Source organism: Sphaerodactylus townsendi, linkage group LG03 (assembly GCF_021028975.2).
Source record: "Sphaerodactylus townsendi isolate TG3544 linkage group LG03, MPM_Stown_v2.3, whole genome shotgun sequence".
Classification (NCBI taxonomy): Eukaryota; Metazoa; Chordata; class Lepidosauria; order Squamata; family Sphaerodactylidae; genus Sphaerodactylus; species Sphaerodactylus townsendi.
In genome coordinates, this window is record NC_059427.1 from 131,236,308 (window position 1) to 131,255,662 (window position 19,355).

The window sequence follows — 19,355 nt, forward strand, 5'->3', positions numbered from 1 at the left end:
TTGAATGTCTCTTGCCTTTCCCTTAGTGATTGACGCATTTGACCCAAGGTCTTAATTCAGGCCACACTAACTCATTTTTTCCTTTATGATTACTATTATCATATATATATATATGGATTATGATATATTTAAAATTCTGTTTTATTTCTAAATTGGAGATTAACCCTATATGTTTTCTTAAACCCATCATAAAAAGTTAATCTTTTCCTTCCACATGATCACCAAGAAGAATTTTGCCATGGCTAAAGTAACATCTCCATGATTATTTTAATTGATATTGATTTAATGGCTTCTGTTTTTAGCATTCTGTTTTTACTGTGTTAGCTGTGAGCCACCTGAAGCAGTTTTGAAGAGCGGGCATGCGGAAGTTTTAAATAAATCATGAAAAGGATTTTTATTTTAAATGAAATCTCAGAATTCAGATGAATTAATAGATCGTAGACATATATTATTATGGATTTTTTTTGTACCCAGGCACAATAGCAATTATTGATTTTTGTTAAAGAAAGCCCTTCAGTGGTGAAATACGTTGCAGCAATGGTCTGACCTAAGGAAAATTACACCAATTTAGGCTGGATCTTCAAAAATGCACAAGTTCCTGTTCAGACAACATGCAAATACACTTGGATTGCAAGATCATTACAAAACAGGGGAAAGTCTGGAAAAAGCAAGAATTAGAATAGTGATATGTAGGTTCTCTAAAGGGAGGCCCTCCAGTTTGAAAAGGCAAAGCCAAACATTCATGTCGAAGTATCCAATAAGAGCTCAGTTTCTAGATACCAGCAGTGGCATAGATATGTACTCTTTGACAATGAAAGGTTTAAAGCTCTTGGATACTTCTGTGACCAAACGTGATCATTAGTTATCATCCAATTAATTTGCAAAGTAGAAGGGTTAGCTGCTTGTCATAATCTGGGGAAGGGTCTTAGTGAAGAGATGATTCTAAGGAATGTGAGTAGAAAGACAGTCAATTGGAAGCCCATCACCATTGCTGCATGGGAAGAGTAATGGGAGGATGCCCCATTTGCTTGCGTTTCTCTAGCAGAACTATAGTCACAGCAGATGCATGTTGAAGGAGCAAAAGCTACCTTCAGCTCACCTTCTATGTGTAAGTTGCCGTTGACAAAATTCCATATGTCAAAAGATGTTGAAGGATGGCTTATTTTCATCCTCCAAAGACCCTTTTAGTATGGTACAGTCTGCATGAATGTGAGCTATGTTTAAGTGAACTGGCATCCATAGATATTGCAGCATTCCTGCATTTGCATAGGTAACTTCTGGCTTACAGAATTCCTGCTCACAATGTTGTGCAGTGCACCAGAATGGGTAGCAGTGTTGAAGGTTTAAGAAAGGGTGCTAAAAATCTAGTGGTCCCCTTCTCCCGCTGTTCCCTTCTATGTTCATTTTCACAGCTTGCCAGTTACTGATGTCTGTTAGATGGACTGTTGGCGTTCTCCCCTTATAAAATGGAGCTACACGGCTCAGTAATAGTATTGCTATGATAAACTGTTGCCATAAAAAGTTATTGCCAGGGAGCATTCTGTAACAGTAGCAGAATAGAAGCTCAGTTGCTTCTAGGAACACATGGACAAGAGGCTTTTACCCAGAGCAGTGGAAATGTCTCTCCACTAGATTTCATGGCTTTGGGAAATCCACAGTAAATTAGGGAAAGAGTGGAATAGGTATGAAGGAAGAATGGACTAGAACCAGAATTAGCTAGGAAACACTTCATTGATCTGTCCTGACTTCATTCTAACCATTGAGTCTGGATTTGTTCACTCCTTTTTTTAAAAAAAAGACAGTCCAGGTGATTCTGTGGTCAAACTCATTGCATCCCAGTATTTCCTGTGATTTCTCTCCCATCTCTCTCCCCCCTCCTCCTCGGTTTGTTTCAGATTTGATTTGTGGTATTTATTAAAGGATCCCACTCTTCTGGCATTCTTCAAACTGTGCACAACAGATGTGTTTAGCAGGGTGTTTTAATAAAAATAATAGGGCTATGTTATTACATAATACTTCAGGAAGATGCTTTAATGAAGGGAATGAGATTGTGGACTGTTCTACTGTGCGTAGTATGTGTTATCAGTTGCTGTAAGTATTCTGCTCTTGCTGCATTTTATTTCTGTTTGTGTACTATCATTTTTTGCATTGTTTAATTATATGTCATGTTTAGCTTTCACTTTGTTTTAGATTTCTGCAATTCTAGTCCTATTACATTGGTTATTAGATCTCATTCTTCCATCTAGGGTCTCCAACCTTTTTGAGCTTGCTAGCACTTTTGGAATGCTGACAAAGTTTGGTGGATGCAGTGACAGAATGGCTGCCACACCTTGTGTTGGAAGGGTAGCTGCTCCAAAAGCAACATTAAAAAAAAAGTACAGCCAATCGGGAGCCTTGCTGAGCAAAAACCCTACCTGACCCCACCCTCTTCTTAAAAACATTTGGCAGGTACCAGAAAAGGTGCAGGTACCCAAGACACCCACGGACACCACATTGACACCTCTGGCTTACATAGCATAATTCACTTTGAGTTTCAGTGAGAAGGAGGACTTGCAAATAAATTAAACACAGCTGTAATGCAAGGCTGTCCAATATAGACAGTCAGAAGTATTGATACTCACCAGGGCAGACTGTCCCTTTTAAATCTTTTGTGTCTTTTATAGTTAGTTTCTTATTTCCTGTTCTCTGCTCACTGGCCCTTTAGTGCCTATCACTTGAGGTTAAATAAAATGGTAAAATAAAGCTAGGGGACGGGAGGTTCTCAGAAACTTCTTAAAAACTTGGTTGCAGGCCATGTCACTGATCTGTTGTTATTTTATTATTGTCATAATTTAATAACTGGAGTGTCATGACTGGTCATTTTGCCTTGCTAAAAAGTAAAAAACCAAAACAAAACCCTAACCTTTCTGCAGCTTATCATTAACCACTGATTCATGAGTACAGTCAAAGAAACAGCAAGCCGGGAGAGTACAGGAAGTAATTAATTAGGCTACAAAGAAAGAAGCCGAGGGGAGAACAGGCCCTTTGCCGAATATTTACTTCTGAGTAGATGTGTAGTTTGATCTTGCCCTTGAGAGCAGGCTTTGCCAGATTTTCAAGGGAAAATAGTGGTAAGTCCTGTCTGGAACCCTCCTTGCCATTTCTGTTTGCTCTTCAGTGTGGAAAAAGGATCCTATATTCTTGCACAGAGAAGTGGTGACCCACCCCAGTCAGTGCAGTAACTCTTCTTATAACTGTTAACCCCTATTTAACTGGTACCGTAATTCCTATTTACTTTCACCTTTAACCATCAATCGAGGCTATAATCCAATGAGCTGTAGTGTTTAGAGTGTAGACTTGGATCTGGAAGTTTTAGGTTTGTATCTCCACAGTGCCATGAAGCTCTCTGGTTGACATCAGGTCACTCTTTCTCTCTCTGCCTCATCTACCTCACATGTTGTAAGGATTAAATGAAGGAGGGGGAGAGGATGTGTGGCCACCCTCAGTGCCTTGGAGGAAGGATGGGATAAAAATGAACTAAATTAGGGGTCCCCAGTGTTGTACTCACTGAAATCTTTCCTGGTGCCCCCCTAAGTGTTCTTTAAAAGTGGATGGGATCAGGTGGGGCTTTTGTCCACAAGGCTTCCCTTCCATTTCACCACTGGTACAGTAATTTGAATTGCTGCACAGATTTAAAACACTGTTTTAGCAGCACTGCCACCATTGCACTAGGTTCTTCACTTTGTAACTGAAGGTAAGCTTCAGCAGCTTTTTGTGGTGGGCTCTGCCTCCTACAGCAACAACTTTGTGGCAGCCATTTTGTTGCTACGCCCATCCCAGTGTGTCAGAATTCTAAAGTTACCTCAGACTGAAAAAAGCTGGGGACTCTGGCCTAAATAACTAATAGTGTAATTGTATGGGTGGACTTCTGCAACTATTCATGAGAGGGGGAAGTACTTTTCAATTATCTGCTGCAACTGCTATTTTTCCCCTTATCAGTTCCTGCTTTTTCCCTTATCAGAGGCTTTTGCCTCCATTAATGATGTTAGTAGGGAAATATTTACGGGTGAAGGCAGAATAAAATATTTTTCAAAGGGCTGCTTCCCTTTGGATGTTTAACTCTGGCTGTGGAGTATGGCTTTGTGTGTGTGTAACGTGCTATCAAATCACAGCTGACTTATGGCGACCCTAGCAAAGGGCTTATATCTTTTGTCATAACCTGGTTTTATGACCTAGTAACTCATGGGATTAGGTCGCAGATAAACAGTAGAATTTGGCATCCCTTAGAGCCCTTAGAATTGGACACTAAGGACATTTTTGACTGAACATGTGATACCTTGTAGAAGTCTGTCTGCTTTTGATGTAGGATGTGATGCTGGTAATCACTGGAGGGGAAATTCTTGGACTGTGCCAGTGTTCAGGAGAAGGGTGTGAAAGGTTCTGGAACAACCCAGGATGAGAGAAATGAAGTCATTTAGACTCTGCTTGTGCTCTTGCTAGCATCATTTGTCCAGGCATGGATTCAATCCTGGGCTGACAGCTGGGTTATCAAGGTCGTCTCCTCAGGATACAAAGTTGAGTTTTCCAGACTTCTTCCAAACTGCATGCTAGCCTCCCCCCTTATCCCTGAACTGGGAAAAGAGATAAAGGACCCTTTGTGCAGAACAACATCTCCTCAAGATTAAAGATTGAACTGGTTCCATGTTCAGAAAGAGGCAACATCATCTACTCTGTATTTTTCACTGTGCCCAAGAGAAATGGAGATTGGAGGGCCATTCTCAAGCACATAGTGAATCACTTTGTGAAGCCGAGGCACTCTCATATGGAGACCCTGAGATCCATAGCAGAGTCCCTGCAGCTGGAGGAGTTCCTCACCTCCATTGACCTGCATGCTCTCACCAAGCCACCTTTTGAACCGGTCAGTCAGATTCCTCTCAAATATCTCAGACCGAAGACCATTTTCCTGGTGGCTATAACTTCTGCTTGATGTATCTCTGAACTTACGGTCTTATTCAGTCACTTGAACTTGTGCATCTTTCACAAGGGTTAGGTCATCTTGAGACAAGATCCAATGTTCAGACCAAAGGTGGATACTGGGTTCCATAGAGAGCAAGAGCTATTCTTACCTTCAATCCTTAACACCCCAGAGAGGCACAAACTAGATATCAGAAGGACTCTAAAAGCCTACCTCATCAGGACTGAGGCCTTCCGCAAGACATTTCAATCACTTGTGCCTCTGGGCACAAGGGCCCATTCCATAAGAGGAGTAGCCACAAATACCACATTCTCTAAAATCCCATCAGTAGAGGAGGTATGCAGGGCCACCACCTGGTCAACGATTTCAATGTTCATTGGGCACTGTAAGATAAACTTGTACAGTTCTGCAGACACAGCCTTCAGGCACAAAGTCTTACAACACATTATTTCTCTACAAGACAATTCCCCACCCGTTTAAGGGGACACTGCTCTGGGAAGTCCCACAAGATGACCTCCGACTCAGGGGAAGAACAACCATTGGTACTTACCCATGCAGGGTCCTTCTCCTCTGAGCGGAAGGAGGACTTTTGCCTTCCCTTTGGCATTGTCTTTTACTAACAAGTTCTTACCTTACATTCTCTTGTGTCAAGCAACCTGAACTGTATAAGATGTTTACTAACATTACTGTTCCTTGTACTATTTTTGTCATGTGCACCTTTTCAATCTTCTAATTCCCTTTTTACCAGTATTTTAAGTTCATGTTATATAGATATAGTTCTTCATTGGATAGTGTTTTACTGCTTTCAGAGTCACCAGACAGAGGAAAGGGACTTTCTCACTCCAATAGAAAGAGGAAGGAAAGAAAAAAAAAATACTCCTGCCTTTCCGATTGGTTGGTGGGAAACACCCACAACATGTCCTTCACGGGTAAATACCAATGGCTAGTTTCTGCCATTCCTTAATCATGACAAGTAGTTATCCATAGTTCCAGCTTCCAAACCTTCCACAGAAAACATTTTTAATACTTTTAATGCAGACAGGGAAAACTCCTTTTTACAATATGGGAATTTAGAGTTAGTGTGTTTTGGTCAAGCCCGTGTGGTTGAGCTTCTTTTCTTTAACTTCCACTTGCTGGCTACCAAAATATGCCAGCAGGAGAGTAAGAGGTAGGAAGGAGTTGGCAACCTGGAAGGAGGCAAGGGGCAAGGCTGGGATGGGATGGGATGGCAGAGTGAATCTAGGTAGGCTGGACATGGGTGGAGGGAAGATGTCCAAGACAAAGCTTTCCTCACTGACAAATCTGCTCTACTTGGGGGGTGAATCAAATTAAAGTTGCTCTAGAAGTGGTGTTGCTTTCCACAGAAATGGAATGGAGAGAATGGAAAGTGAAAGTGATTCTTGAGGAAATGGGTCCATACAAGAAATCTTGCTGTGATGGACATTCACCCCCATCTTGCAGCAGACATGAGCGTAATCAGTTCCAATTTGGGTAACCGTCTTGCAGAGAGTATACTGCAGTATAACACAGTAGTAAGATCTTTGCCTCTGGATTTTGCTTCTGAACTCTGTTTAGAAAAGGACTGTTGATTGTGGTGTAATGAATGGTTATTACTGATCTTCCACTTTGTGTACTGCAACTTATGTTAAATTCTTGGCAGTTCCATAGACATGTATGTGTGTGTGTTTCATGAGGATTTGCCTGGTCTCTGCTGCTTGAAAGGCTTTTCAGTTTCTCAGTGTAGGTGAAGCCATAGATATTTGTAAGTGAAAACAATTTTTTTTGTATTTGTGGGATGGAGGGGGTTAACAGGAAGGTATGCTTGGCCAGTTTGTTGGACATTCACACAAGTTAGGTAGTTCTGTTGGCTGTGCCTTGCTCTCTAATGCAGAAACCTTTCCTGATTAGTCCTGAACTGCTTTCTCATATCACTGCCCCAGATTATGCTGACCCAGTGTGCATAGGTCCTTGTTTTGCCCTCTGTTTGCTCTGCCAGACATTGTATTTTCTCCCCCCCCCCCCCCCCCCATGAATGAGCATGCTAAGAAGGAGAACTACATTCCACTGTGTAATCTTAGGCAAACAGGGCCTGGCTGTTGCTTCTGTATTAATCAAAGTTTCTCTCATCTTGTTTTATTTTCCCCAGCATCTTAATCAGAGGCCTTGGCTGTTTCCCAGCTTTTCAGATATATGTACAGTAGGATTAATACTTGTCCAGGTAAATAAGTGGTGACTCAGGTATGGCGTGCTTTGGTTTTGACTGCATGCAGGCAATGAAACAGGGGTTAATGTAAAGTAAAACCGGATAAAACTATTACTCATTGTTGCCTTTTTTGACCCAAGTTCTGAAAAAATGCAGCTCTATCTGTGACGTGTTCCCCTTTCAATTAATGTTTGTATGAAGTGGTAATTCTAATCAAGCGTGACATGACTAAAGTGTGGCCAAACTTTGGTCACGTCACAAGAAACTAAAATTCACTGGAAAAGACGATAACGCCCGGAAAAGTTAAAGACAGTAGGTAAAGAGGAAGACCCAACATGAAATGTATAGACTTGATGAAGGAAACCATGACCTTGAGTTTGCAAGACCAGAGCAAGGCTCGGGACATTTTGGATGGGTCGTTAATTCATAGCATCACCATAAGTAATATGTAGTGATGGCATATCAAACACCATTCCAATCGGTTATGCCAAGAGCACATTTTATTCTAGATAACAGCATGAATTAAATACTTAATTCTGGCCATTTGTAATTTATTCTAATTATCCAAAGTGATTTGCAATAGCAGTACTTTGTTTTCCTGACCTGGCCACAAAGCACTCAAACTGATGTGGTAGCCATTTCATACAGGCGCTCTTCTGCACATGCAGAATAATGCACTTTGCAGCTGGATTTTACTATGCAAAATAGCAAAATCCACTTGTAAACAATTGTGAAGGTGGATTGAAAGTGCATGTGTGGAAGGAGCCAATGTCTGTGAGACCGTGCAGAAGCACAGCACTTAAGTCTGAAGTACATAGTGCTTCTTCTAGTACCGGGGTTGGCAACCTTTACCACCCAAAGAGCCATTTGGACCCGTTTTCCACGGCCCTGAAGATCTACTGAGCTGAAGAGGCCACTCCACACGGAGCCGCTTCCAGTTCGGCCCCTCCACTCACCTTTCCTTCCAGCGCTGCTCTGGAGGACTGGAGGGACACGCCCATACTACCCTCCAACCTCTAAGCCATGTGGAGCCGCAGTATAAGGCTGAAAGAGCTGCATGCGGCTCCAGAGCCGCGGGTTGCAGACCCCTGTTCTAGTACAAAACCTCTGTTTTTTGTGACTGGCTGGTACTTAGACCTGACCTGGGAAATGGCAGAACAGGTGCCACTGGGCTGGCCAGGGCTGTTCTGTCAAAACGCGGGTATCACACAAATACTCTGAAAAGTCATTGCAGAGTCACATTAAGGGACAAAGTCACATGTGACTTGACTTATGATTATTTGTATTTTGCTTTACATAAAGGAGTAAGCATTAGTCCTTCCTTAGTCCTTCACTTCTAAATGCAGATTCCTGAGCCTGCATTTAATATTTGGCTATTGGTGTGTGTGTGTGTGGGGGGGGTAGGTGGGTAGGGGACTAATACAGAATGTTCCTGTTAGAAGAATATTGCACAAATCTGGGTGCATTGTCTAGTTTGGCCCACAGCATTCGGTCTGATAAGAAGCCAGAGGGAGGGAAAAGGCAGCCTTAGAGAGGTGGTTTCAGGGCAGAGCCTGGGTAGGTTTGAATAGGCAGTAAGGAGGTAGCAGGAGGTGCAGAATAGGCAGACAGAGGAGCAACACCTGCTGAGTGGAAATTGGCATGAATTCTGCAAAGAAGTCCTGCCTCACCAACTTTTAGGAGTTCTTTGAGAAATTGACCAAGCATATAGCTAATGGTAACTTGGTAGATGTTATATACTGGGACTTTCAAAAGGGTTTGGGCAAGGCACCTCACCAAAGATGTGTGAGTACGGCCCCTTTCACACATGCAGAATAATGCACTTTCAATCCACTTTCACAATTGTTTCAAAGTGGATTTTGCTATTCCGCACAGTAAAATCCAGCTGCTAAGTGCATTGAAAGTGAATTGAAAGTCATTATTCTGCATGTGCAGAAGGGGCCTAAGTTTAGCAGTCACAGGATAAGGGGATACATCCTCTTTTGTATTTAAAAAAATTGGTTAAATGGCAGGAAGTAAAGAATGGGAGTAAATGGACAATTCCCACAATGGAGGGAAATGAACAATGGGGTCTTACAAGAATTGGAATTGGGGCCAGTGCTATTTAATTGGTTCATAAATGTGGAACTGGAGGTGAGCAGTATAGTGGCCAAAGTTGCAGATGATGCAAAATTATTCAGGATGGTGAAAATCAGTCAATTGTGAAGAGTTTTGAAAGGATCTCCACAAATTTGTTGAGCAGGCAACGATATGGCAGATGATTCAGTTCCCTGTAGGTAAGTATAAATTGATGCACAATGGATCAAAAATCCCAACTTCTAATATATACTAATGGAGTCTGAAATGTCTGAAAGGAAACCAGTCCTTGGGATCATAGTGGAATGAAGAAAAGACTACCCTTGTTCTCATCTGTGACCATTTATGCACTCGTGGTCTCCTTCATATTGAGCGTACATTCATTCTAGGTTATAAACACGCTCTCTCCTCTTTGGAACTCACTGTTTTTCCGATCTGGGAATCCCCACAGTCTCTGAAAACTCTCAAAGTGTGACTTTTTCTTATCCCTTGCAGGGAAAGTGAAGGAGATCCAGATTTTCTTTCTTCAGATTTCCTTGCTCATTCCTCTCTTCCCCCACTCACACCGCAGCAGTTCCTCCCATTCTTCATGCCACCATTTCAGTAGCACAACACCAAAGATGCCAAACAAACAAACAAAAAGAAGGCAACCTCCCCAAATGGAGGATGCACAGATATAACAAGGAAGTGGTGAGTGGGCAAAATGGCACATTAACTTGGCCAAGGACACTTTGCATCCTGCTTTTGGGCACTGTTGGTGCCATGAAATGTGATGCACAATGTATGGGTCATCCTGGGCTCAGAGCTCTTTGTCTTTGATCCAGCAGACAGAGACAAGTTACTGTTCTTTCAAACAACCAAACTTCAAAGGGAGGCAACTCCTGTATGAACTGCAAAATTAGTGTCAGTCTTCCTGATAGATTTTAGTCTGATTAGACCTTTACTGGAATAATGGATTCCTATCATATTACTGGTATAAAATTAGTTTAACAAGTCTAGGAGATTGCAATCTTTTTTGGTTAATTCTGTTGTCAGTTCTGTTGCTGCCTTTATCTTGTGTAGAAATCTTAGACTCTACTTTTTGTTGTATTACAATTCCTCCACACACGTGTTTGTATTTCTATATTATACACACATACACATATATATGTGCCTGACAACTGAGGACACAGTTCATACGTCTGATAAAGAGAGCTCTAGTCCACAAAAGCTGATGTCAGAATTTGTCTTTTAGTCTTTATAGTACCATAAGATTCTATTGTTTTTGTGACAGATGGACATGGGTCTATTGTGTACTTAGGACATAACCCGCACTTTAGAAGCAATCCATTTGCTTCCCTTTCTTACCTGACAATTTGCATATGTTGTGCCCCACTGGTCTCCCTGCCATTTTTTTCCTTTAATGAGCTCCAGGCAGTAATCATGCATATGCAGAGAATTCCCTTTTCCTGCTCTGGATTTGTCCTCTCCCCAGGACATGAAGTGGGTGGGAGTTTCTTTACAAAATTTGCATGGGAAATGTGTATAGCAGCAGCTCACATCAAATTTATTTTGTTAGTTCTTTGAAGTATCGATTACTCTATGCTTCAGGCACCTGCTGACTCCCCCCTCCCCAGCACAAAGAAATGTGTTTTCAGAGGTTCCTTTCCCCCTCCAAATGACAATGTGCACAATTGCAGTCCTGCACAGTTACTTGGGAGTACATAGACATGGGCAGCAAGCCCAAACGGATCTATTCCAAAGTAAATCCCATTTTATTCAGTAGGTCTTACTCTCAGGAAAGAGTTTTGGGATTTCAGTCTTTGATGCTGAATTACTCAGGAGTAAATAGATATAGGGTGAGGCTGCATAACCCAACCATTATTTCCCACGAGACCCCAATAATCTACAAACAAGTCATTTCTTTTTGAAGTACACATTTTGATTCTTCTGAGTGGACTTGTTCAGGATAGCTCCAAATGATGTTCTCTCTTGCACTGGTTTGTAAAACCCACAACAGGTACAGATCCTCTGACATTGAAAAACTAAGCCTAAGCATATCTACTCTTGTGTAATTTTGAGGAAGGGTACATGGAGCAGCCTTAGAAATCAAAGCAAATTTGTGGGGTGGGGAATGCCTGGGCAAAACTGGAGGGACACGATCCAGCAAAATGGAGGTTACAGGGGAATGAAATGATGAGGAGTGGGCTGGGCAACAAAATGGGAGGCGAGTGGGAGGAGAAAAGGTGAAGCGGGAGGGGGAGGAAACCAAAGGAGGCATGGCACTCAAGTTCTACTTCGCTTTCCCTGCAAAGCGGCAGGGAAAGGTCAGATTTTCCCTGCATCCAGGAAAAATGGGAATTCTCACAAAAGAAACACAGTCGCTTCTGACCAGTTTCATAATTGAAAATCTAACCCAGATCATATATCAAATCTGCTGCATTACTGAAAATCTAAACCAAAGAAAAAAGCCACTTGATGCAAGGAGACATTCTATGCATAATTGGTCATGGATGGAAAATTAGATAGGACATAGATCTGATCTATATTTCTTCTAAGAAATGGAGCAAGGGGTTATTTTGAATAACACTTTGTTTTTAGGACTGTTATGGTAGTAGTCAAGAACCTAAGGTAATCTCTGCTAGCCAGCGTGGTGTAGTGGTTAAGAGCAGGTGGATTCTAATCTGGAGTATTGGGTTTGATTCCCCATTCCTCCACCTGAGGGGCAGAGTCTTATCTGGTGAACCAGATGTGTTTCCGCACTCCTGCATTCCTGCTGGGTGACCTTGTGCTAGTTACAGTTCTTTGGAACTCTCAGCCCCACCTACCTCACAAGGTGCCTGTTGTGGGGAGAGGAAAGGAAAGGAGTTTGTAAGCCACCTTGAGTCTCCTTACAGGAGAGAAAGGTGGGGTATAAATCCAAACTCTTCTGGTATTTATGAAGAACAGAATAAAATTGATCTGTTCCATACATGCCAATCTGTGGGTGTAGCTAAGTACTATTTCTAGTCTCACCAAATTCTTGATCTCACCCGTGTGTTTTTGTATAACAAAGAATTCCACAGTCAAGCTACAAATGTAATGCGGTCTAAGTTTTTGTCTTAATTGATTCACCTGATAAGCATGAGCTTTGCTTGTTTATTGTGTGACTAATTCTTACCTGGGGAATTCAGATTAGCCTGTACACTCCCACACACGCCAGCTGGGTGACCTTGGGCTAGTCGCAGCTTCTCAGAGCTCTCTCAGCCCCACCTACCTCACAGGGTGTTTGTTGTGAGGGGGGAAGGGCAAGGAGATTGTAAGCCCCTTTGAGTCTCCTGCAGGAGAGAAAGGGGGGATATAAATCCAAACTCTTCTTCTTCTTCTTCTTCTTCTTCTTCTTCTTCTTCTTCTTCTTCTTCTTCTTCTTCTTCTTCTTCTTCTTCTTCTTCTTCTTCTTCTTCTAGTTTTTCTTGCTTTTGATGAAGGTGAGCTCAAATTATCCATGTCCTAAATGGTGTTTTTTTGCTCTTACGACAATCTGTTCTGTTTTGTTCCTGTAATCTGCATTTTAACAGTGCCCATATCTGAGTTGATGACATTTATCAGCATGGAGCATGTTCATATTACTTGAGAGGAAACCCATGTCTTAATGATATTGCAAAAACAAAAAGGAAGAAGTTCCCTGGGGGATCAGTGCAGGAAGGCATGAAGCATCCTATGACTGAATACTCAGTTGTTTTCACTGTGGGTCAAGTGGCATTCCATAACGCATCTCACTTGTGGAACTTGGCTAAGTCTTGAAGGTGGGGTCTTAGTGTTTTGGAAACAATAGGATTATGTGAAATGTTTTAGGGTGATTGTTGCTTTTTTTCTTTTGTATGTCAAACTATATAATTATACTGGAAGTAGGTAAAAAAAATTATGGGTTCCAATTCACCTCCATCATCTCCCCCCACCCCCCGCCTACCCCCCCAACCCGCTTAAGCACTTGAAGCATGCAAAATGAACTTTTGCAACACTGAAGGAAGGGTGGAGTCTATTTAGCTGTGTTGCAAAAATGTTACTCAGCAGGTATGATGGTCATGGTAATGGAGAGCAGCTATTCCTGTTTTGGGGACTCCTTCCATCCCAGCCACCTGTTTTGTGATGCCTTGCATTCAACCTCTCAGTGGTCATCATTAGCTGAAACAAAGACTACACATGCCGTTCCATTTGTTCTAATACGTTTAATGTATTATTTCACCTCACATTATCCTTGATTCTCCTTTTCCCATTATTGATAGTTAGACTTCTCATTTCTTGTGTGTAAATTGTTTTACTCATGTTTACTCTGCAAAATTGTAATGTACATTTGCACTGCGTTATAATGGTAGCATTACCTCAGACAACTAAGGTGCTGTGCAGTTTTGCTAGTTCTGTTATAAAAATGCCCTCTTGAACATTTCTTTTTACATGCTTTATGAAATGCCAGGAGCATGGTAGCCTTCCTGATCTACTCAGGCAGGCTATTCTGGAGGAAGGCAAGTGTATAGCAAGTATGTGGGCAGTTGTTATCTTGTCTGTGTGATAGGTGGCACTTGCTGAAAGCCCTTCTCAGCTGAATGAAGTTATCATGGTGTGACATAGATGGAAAGGTGGTCTTGCAGGTATGAGACTCCAAGGCCATGAAGGACGTTACGGGCTTTTATTATGCATGCAATGCTTACTTCATGGCTGTGTGCTTCGCAGTGAGTTTTTCCCACGGTTGTTTGTTTGAGTGGGATTCTCCTGCTGCAAAATGTCGACAGCGGAGCAGATTGCCATTTGCGCCCCGGCCTCCCCACTTCCTTGTTCTGTCTGATTGAAAGGAACTGCTTTTGTGTGGGCGGGGAAAGCCAGGAGGAACAAGGAAACCCTAAGGAAGAGAAGTGCAGGTTGAGTCCCCTAGATTTCCACACCATGAAAGAAAGCTTAGGAATCTGGCAAGTCTTACTGAGGGATCAAGGGTCTGCAGTCTGGGAGTGGGTGAGGAAGAAAGTGGCACCCAGACTACTAATTATGTATCAAAAGCTCTGTTTAGTCTGTGTGTAGTCCTAAATCCCTTATTCTATTCAATATACAAAGCCACCAATCTCTGCAAAAGATTTTAAAATGAGATTCCCCTCTTTGCCTTCTACCGATTTACAATCTGTGTGCAGTGATCCTGGGCCTGAGGATCCATTTTTCTGTCCCCCCCCCCTCCTCCCCATGTTGTCCTCTTCTTAACCTCTTGCCAAGACCCTCAAGGAAAATTACAGGGGAGAGGGAGGGTGTTCTGCATTTTTCATGCTCACACTGGTCTCCTCTCCCCATTGGTACCAGAGGCTGGTAGCAACAATGAGTTACTACACTGAGGTCAGAGTTTATGGTTCCCTTAAACAGGGCAGGGGACACTAAATTTCAACTTGTTCCAACAAATCTGACTTCCCCCCCCAGTAATAGTCAACATTTTGGTCATTTCCTTAGCTAACGCTTACTCGGATATAAATTATCCTACTCATCTTTCTTTTGCTCTTTGTAGTTATGGTTTAGCATAACAGATGCAAGCTGAAGAGGGTGTGTGTGTGTGTGTGTTTGGTAGTATTGAGCAAAACATCAAAATAGTGAAGGCTTGAGGGAAACTAAAACAATGAACCGCTCCTATTTGATTTGGCTGGTAATAATTTCTTTGGAGTTCAAATATGTATGTTTGAATGCAGCGAAAGTAGGGCCGGTTTCACCTTTTAATCTGTCAGTTTCAGCTATCAAGGCAGACACTTCACACCAGTTACACTTATCAAAAAAGGGTGTAGAGCTTAGCCTACTCTCAAGCAGGAAGTCCACAAATAACTCTAGGTAGGAGGGAAATCCCAACCCCTTGCTGACTCCTGCTTCTTGGTCCTGATTGGTGGATATTCGTCAAAAACATCCATCCTTGTTTCTGCAATAGGAGTACCTCTGCTCCTGTTCCTGCCTGTTTTTCTGTCCTGCCATTGTGGGTTGCCTCTGGCTTGGACAACTGAGAACCACAGTGCCTTTTGCAAAGCTGTTCAGGTTGTGACTGTTTTTCAGTGTCACTATTCAATAGAAGGCAAATTGTGCGTTCTGCAGAACATAAATCTTCAGGAGGGAGGCTCAGCACAAGCTTGCTCTGCCTGGCACATGGCATCAGGTTTATTTAGAAAATTGTTTATGTAGAAAACTTATATGCCAACTCTCCAGAGGCCTGTTCAAAGTTGTATGCAAGAAAAGATGGAGTGAATGTGGACAATAGCTCAGCTGACTCCAGATTTTGAGGCATCCTCTGCAAGAGTCCCTTGGTGACTTTCCCTTGAGGAGGCTCCTTCATGTGATGGAGACTATTATTCCCCACTGGGGTGCATGGACATATTTTGGATCTGCAAGGAATCTCTTTCCCCCTCTGGTAGTTTAGAACATGAGGTGTTTGTCTTGTCAACCTCTCCTTACAGCATTTGCCCTGGTTCACATGTGTGTGCTATCTAAAACTGTTGCTTTTGCAGTATACCTTTTCTTGCCTGCCAGTCCTGGTTAGTCTGGACTGTGCAGCTTTGTCTATTGGCAGCTACTGGATAGACTTTCCTGGCTCACAGCAAAAGGTCAGTTAATTGGTTCTTTTAATATTTTCTTCTACCGAGATATAAAATATAACATGGATTTGGATAGTTAAAATTTTGATTTTTAGAATACTCTAAAGTGTGAGACAGGTTGAAGCAGCTGGAAATCTATGTTCAGAGTTCCCAAGTATTTTTTGTCTTTGTAAACAGCAGCCATGCAGGGACCCAATTCAGTTCAGGGCTGCAGCACAGAGAGCAATCCTTTCTGACCCGCAGAGAGGCTATTTGCCTTATTCGGGTAAACACTCAGGCACTTACAATTCAGTAGGGCCCTTCAGGTGAGAAATAGAGGGTGAGGAAATAGTTAAATTTCCTGCTTCCCCCTTGCACAGAGCCTCCATCCAAATTGTCCCCTCACCTGCTGTTTACAAAAGAAAACTCTAGCAAGTTCACAACACAAAATCCTAGCATTCTGTCTACTGGAGCCCAAGATTCAAAGTTCATTGTCCAATGTTGTGGCTGCTCTACTTCATTACAGCAGCAAACAAGGCTGCCTTGCTGACAGAACCCCAACAGAGGAAGAAGAGTTGGAAATGCTAACTCCTGCTGAAGTTTTGCTTGCTATTGTTACTGCAAAAAGCACAGAAACATTTTTGAAAGAAAGAAGCACAGAACATGAGAAGTTTGGATTTATACCCCACTTTTCTCAACCATATGGAATCTCAAAGCAGCTGACAAACTCTACCTTGTGAGGTAGATAGGGCTGAGCGCGTTCTGAAAGAACTGCGATTTGTCCATGGTGACCCAGCCAGCTTCATATGGAGGAGTGGGGATTCAAACCTGGTTCTCCACATTAGAGTCCATTGCTTCTAACTCCTACACCATGCTGGCTCTCAGGGGCAGGAGTCGAAGGGCACCGTTGATGAGGTCTAATGGAGGTGTGCAAGTACGCTGCACTAGCTGTCCACCTACTCTTCTCACCTTCCATGCAGACGGTGATTCCACGAAAGGCCCTTCTGCATGCTCCAAGCTGCACTGCCATGTTGCCTTATAAGTTGACTGCACAGTGGATGCATGATAGCCTTAGAAAAACAGAGCTGTCTGAAAGTGCCCACTAGTCTGTTTGGCTGCAGGCCCGGTCTATTGTTATGTTAAGCATTTCACAACTTCCTCTATAGCCTCATGAGGATTTTGTGCGAATTGTATTCTCAATCCCTGCCTTAAGTGCTGGCACTTTGGTCTGATCAATTGACTCTTCTTAGATATTTATTTAGGATTATCTTTTTCTCTCTCTCTTCCCCTCCCCCCCCCCTTTTCCGTTGATGCCTTCTGGCTATTTTTGCAGGTTAAACTTTTTCCACCAGTTGCTTCCTTGATGGAAGGCTAAGTTTAGGTCTATTTAATGGGAGCTGCGGTTGTCTCTGTGATGTGTCTCATTGTCACAATGCTGTTAATGAAATCTGTTTTTCTCTCTCCCAGCTGTCACTTGGCTGAGAGCAGAAATATTCCCTGATCCCAGACAGTTGTTTTATCATAACACCAGCATGCATAGGCATGAGTTCTAGTCTTTAGTTTGGCTGACTTTCCTAAATGGTTATGGTACTCTTTGGGCTGAGGCTTCAATATACAGTATAGGGGCTGTGGAAGGAGTCATTCTTTCAGTATGGCTGGATGTTTCTTCTTCCCAGTGTCTGTTGTCTCCCCAGCTAATGGCAGGAATGTGATGGGTTATTTTGTCAGTAGTCACAGGGGGAGGTTAGGGTTAAGAGGTGAGCACTCCAGGTGTAGCTTAGCACCAGGGGTTTATATGTTTCGTTGGTGAGAAGGGAATGCATGCTTCATTTCTAATGACAGGGCACTGCAGGTAGGGACATGATTCGCCTCGTCTCGCAGATGTGTGGTTAAGCAAAAGACAATTGCAGATGTTCTTGGAATTCCCAAACCGGATACAAAATTGCTAAGAGGATACATAGATGGAGGAAGGTTGCCAAGAGTTTTTACATAATGAGAGGATCATGTTATGCTTCTCTCGCTTTAGGGCTCAGTTTACTCTCCAGCACTACCTTGAATTCAAGGCATAGTACATTGACTCTTCTGGTTAGGATGAACACACACATGTGAGTTTAGACATTACTCAGGCATTCTGTTTGAATCTGGGATGGCCTGTTTGAAGACTGTGGTCTACTGCAGATTTAACAATGTTTTAATAAGAAGATTTCTCTCCCAACAGGAAGTTTAATTCCTTCCTTAGTTCACACCCCCTCTTCTTTTAATGTTTGCTTTCTGGGTTTTTTTTAATGCTGTGGCATTAAAGACTGATAAATTCCTTTGCTACTTAAGTAAATATTTCCAAAGAAAGTATAGAGATAACTTTGTGACTTTGCTGAGACAGAAGCAATGCCACTTAGAGTACAGGCCAGGTGAGCAGAAAGATTTTTTTCAACACTGCCAATGGCCATGAATAAGTCCAGGTGCCCTCTACCCCGCTGCAGTGGTGGAGAGAAGCACTAAGACTGTGTCGTGAAACATGTTTTTTTGTCCATAAAATACTTTTGCAAAACTCAGTGAGCCAGTTATTATAGACTGTTGCAGCTGTTTTCTGCGGAGGGTGCTTTTTTCCCTTGGGACTTGAAATCATAACTCAGTTGGTTATTTTGAATAACTTCCTCTTCCAGGATGAAAAAGCATAGCACTCAATACTTTGCCTGAAGAGTTTCTTATACCTTTGACCACTGAAGTGGTGGTAATATAAACATACTGACCAAAGAAGAAGAATAAGGTAAGCCACCTTAGGCCCCTATTGAAGAGAAAGGGGGTATACGTAAATAAAGTAGGTAGGTGAGGTTCTTTCTCACAAGAGGAACCTCAACTGACAGGCCCACAGTTGGTGCTTTAGGGAATCAGAAGTCTTTCTATAGTGAAGCAGTAATTTTACTGAGAGCTTTAAAAGGCCTATCACTGAGAGGTATAACAATCACCAGCTACTAAGAACCTGCTGTCTGGATAAGATTCCCTCAAGTTTTCCATCAGCCTACTCAGCATCTTCCAGTGTCTCTTCATATCTCCAGTGGATGGTTATAAACTGATCGTATAATTCAAGTTTTTTAAAAAACAACATATGAACACTTAAAATGGACCATGAAGAATATATTTTCTCTATTTTTTAAAACCAGAATAGAATTGGAGATCAAGCAGGCTGTGCCTGCCTTAAGTTATCCACCCTTCTTCCCCCTTTTTAAATCATTGATATGAATGATTCATTCCCTGTTTGTTTTCCTACTGTTGTTGGGCATGCTTGCAGTCCCATTTAAATACTTGTAGCCCAGATAGTCAGCCACATTGGAGTGGGGTGAAACTAAAACTGTCTTCAGAAGGGAAGCTGGCAGAGTATTTAATTGCTGCTTGACAGCTGTCCTCATCATTAACATTTCTGGGTTTTTGTCTGAAGCACTAATCCAGTCTGGAGGTGGCTGCGTGTGGTGGACACCTATGTAGCAGCCACAGAACTCTGTGGCTTTAATTACTACTTCTCCAAGACAGACTACAGTTGGGTGCATGGCAGTCATCTTTGCTTACCACAACGGTACAG

The 19,355-nt window shown here is 42.3% G+C and overlaps 1 protein-coding gene across 2 annotated transcripts in view; it reads left to right on the forward strand.

Moving 5' to 3' along the window:
- Positions 1-19,355, forward strand: part of SLC39A11 (solute carrier family 39 member 11) — a 549,451-nt gene that overhangs the window by 486,663 nt on the left and 43,433 nt on the right. The window lies entirely within an intron of this gene.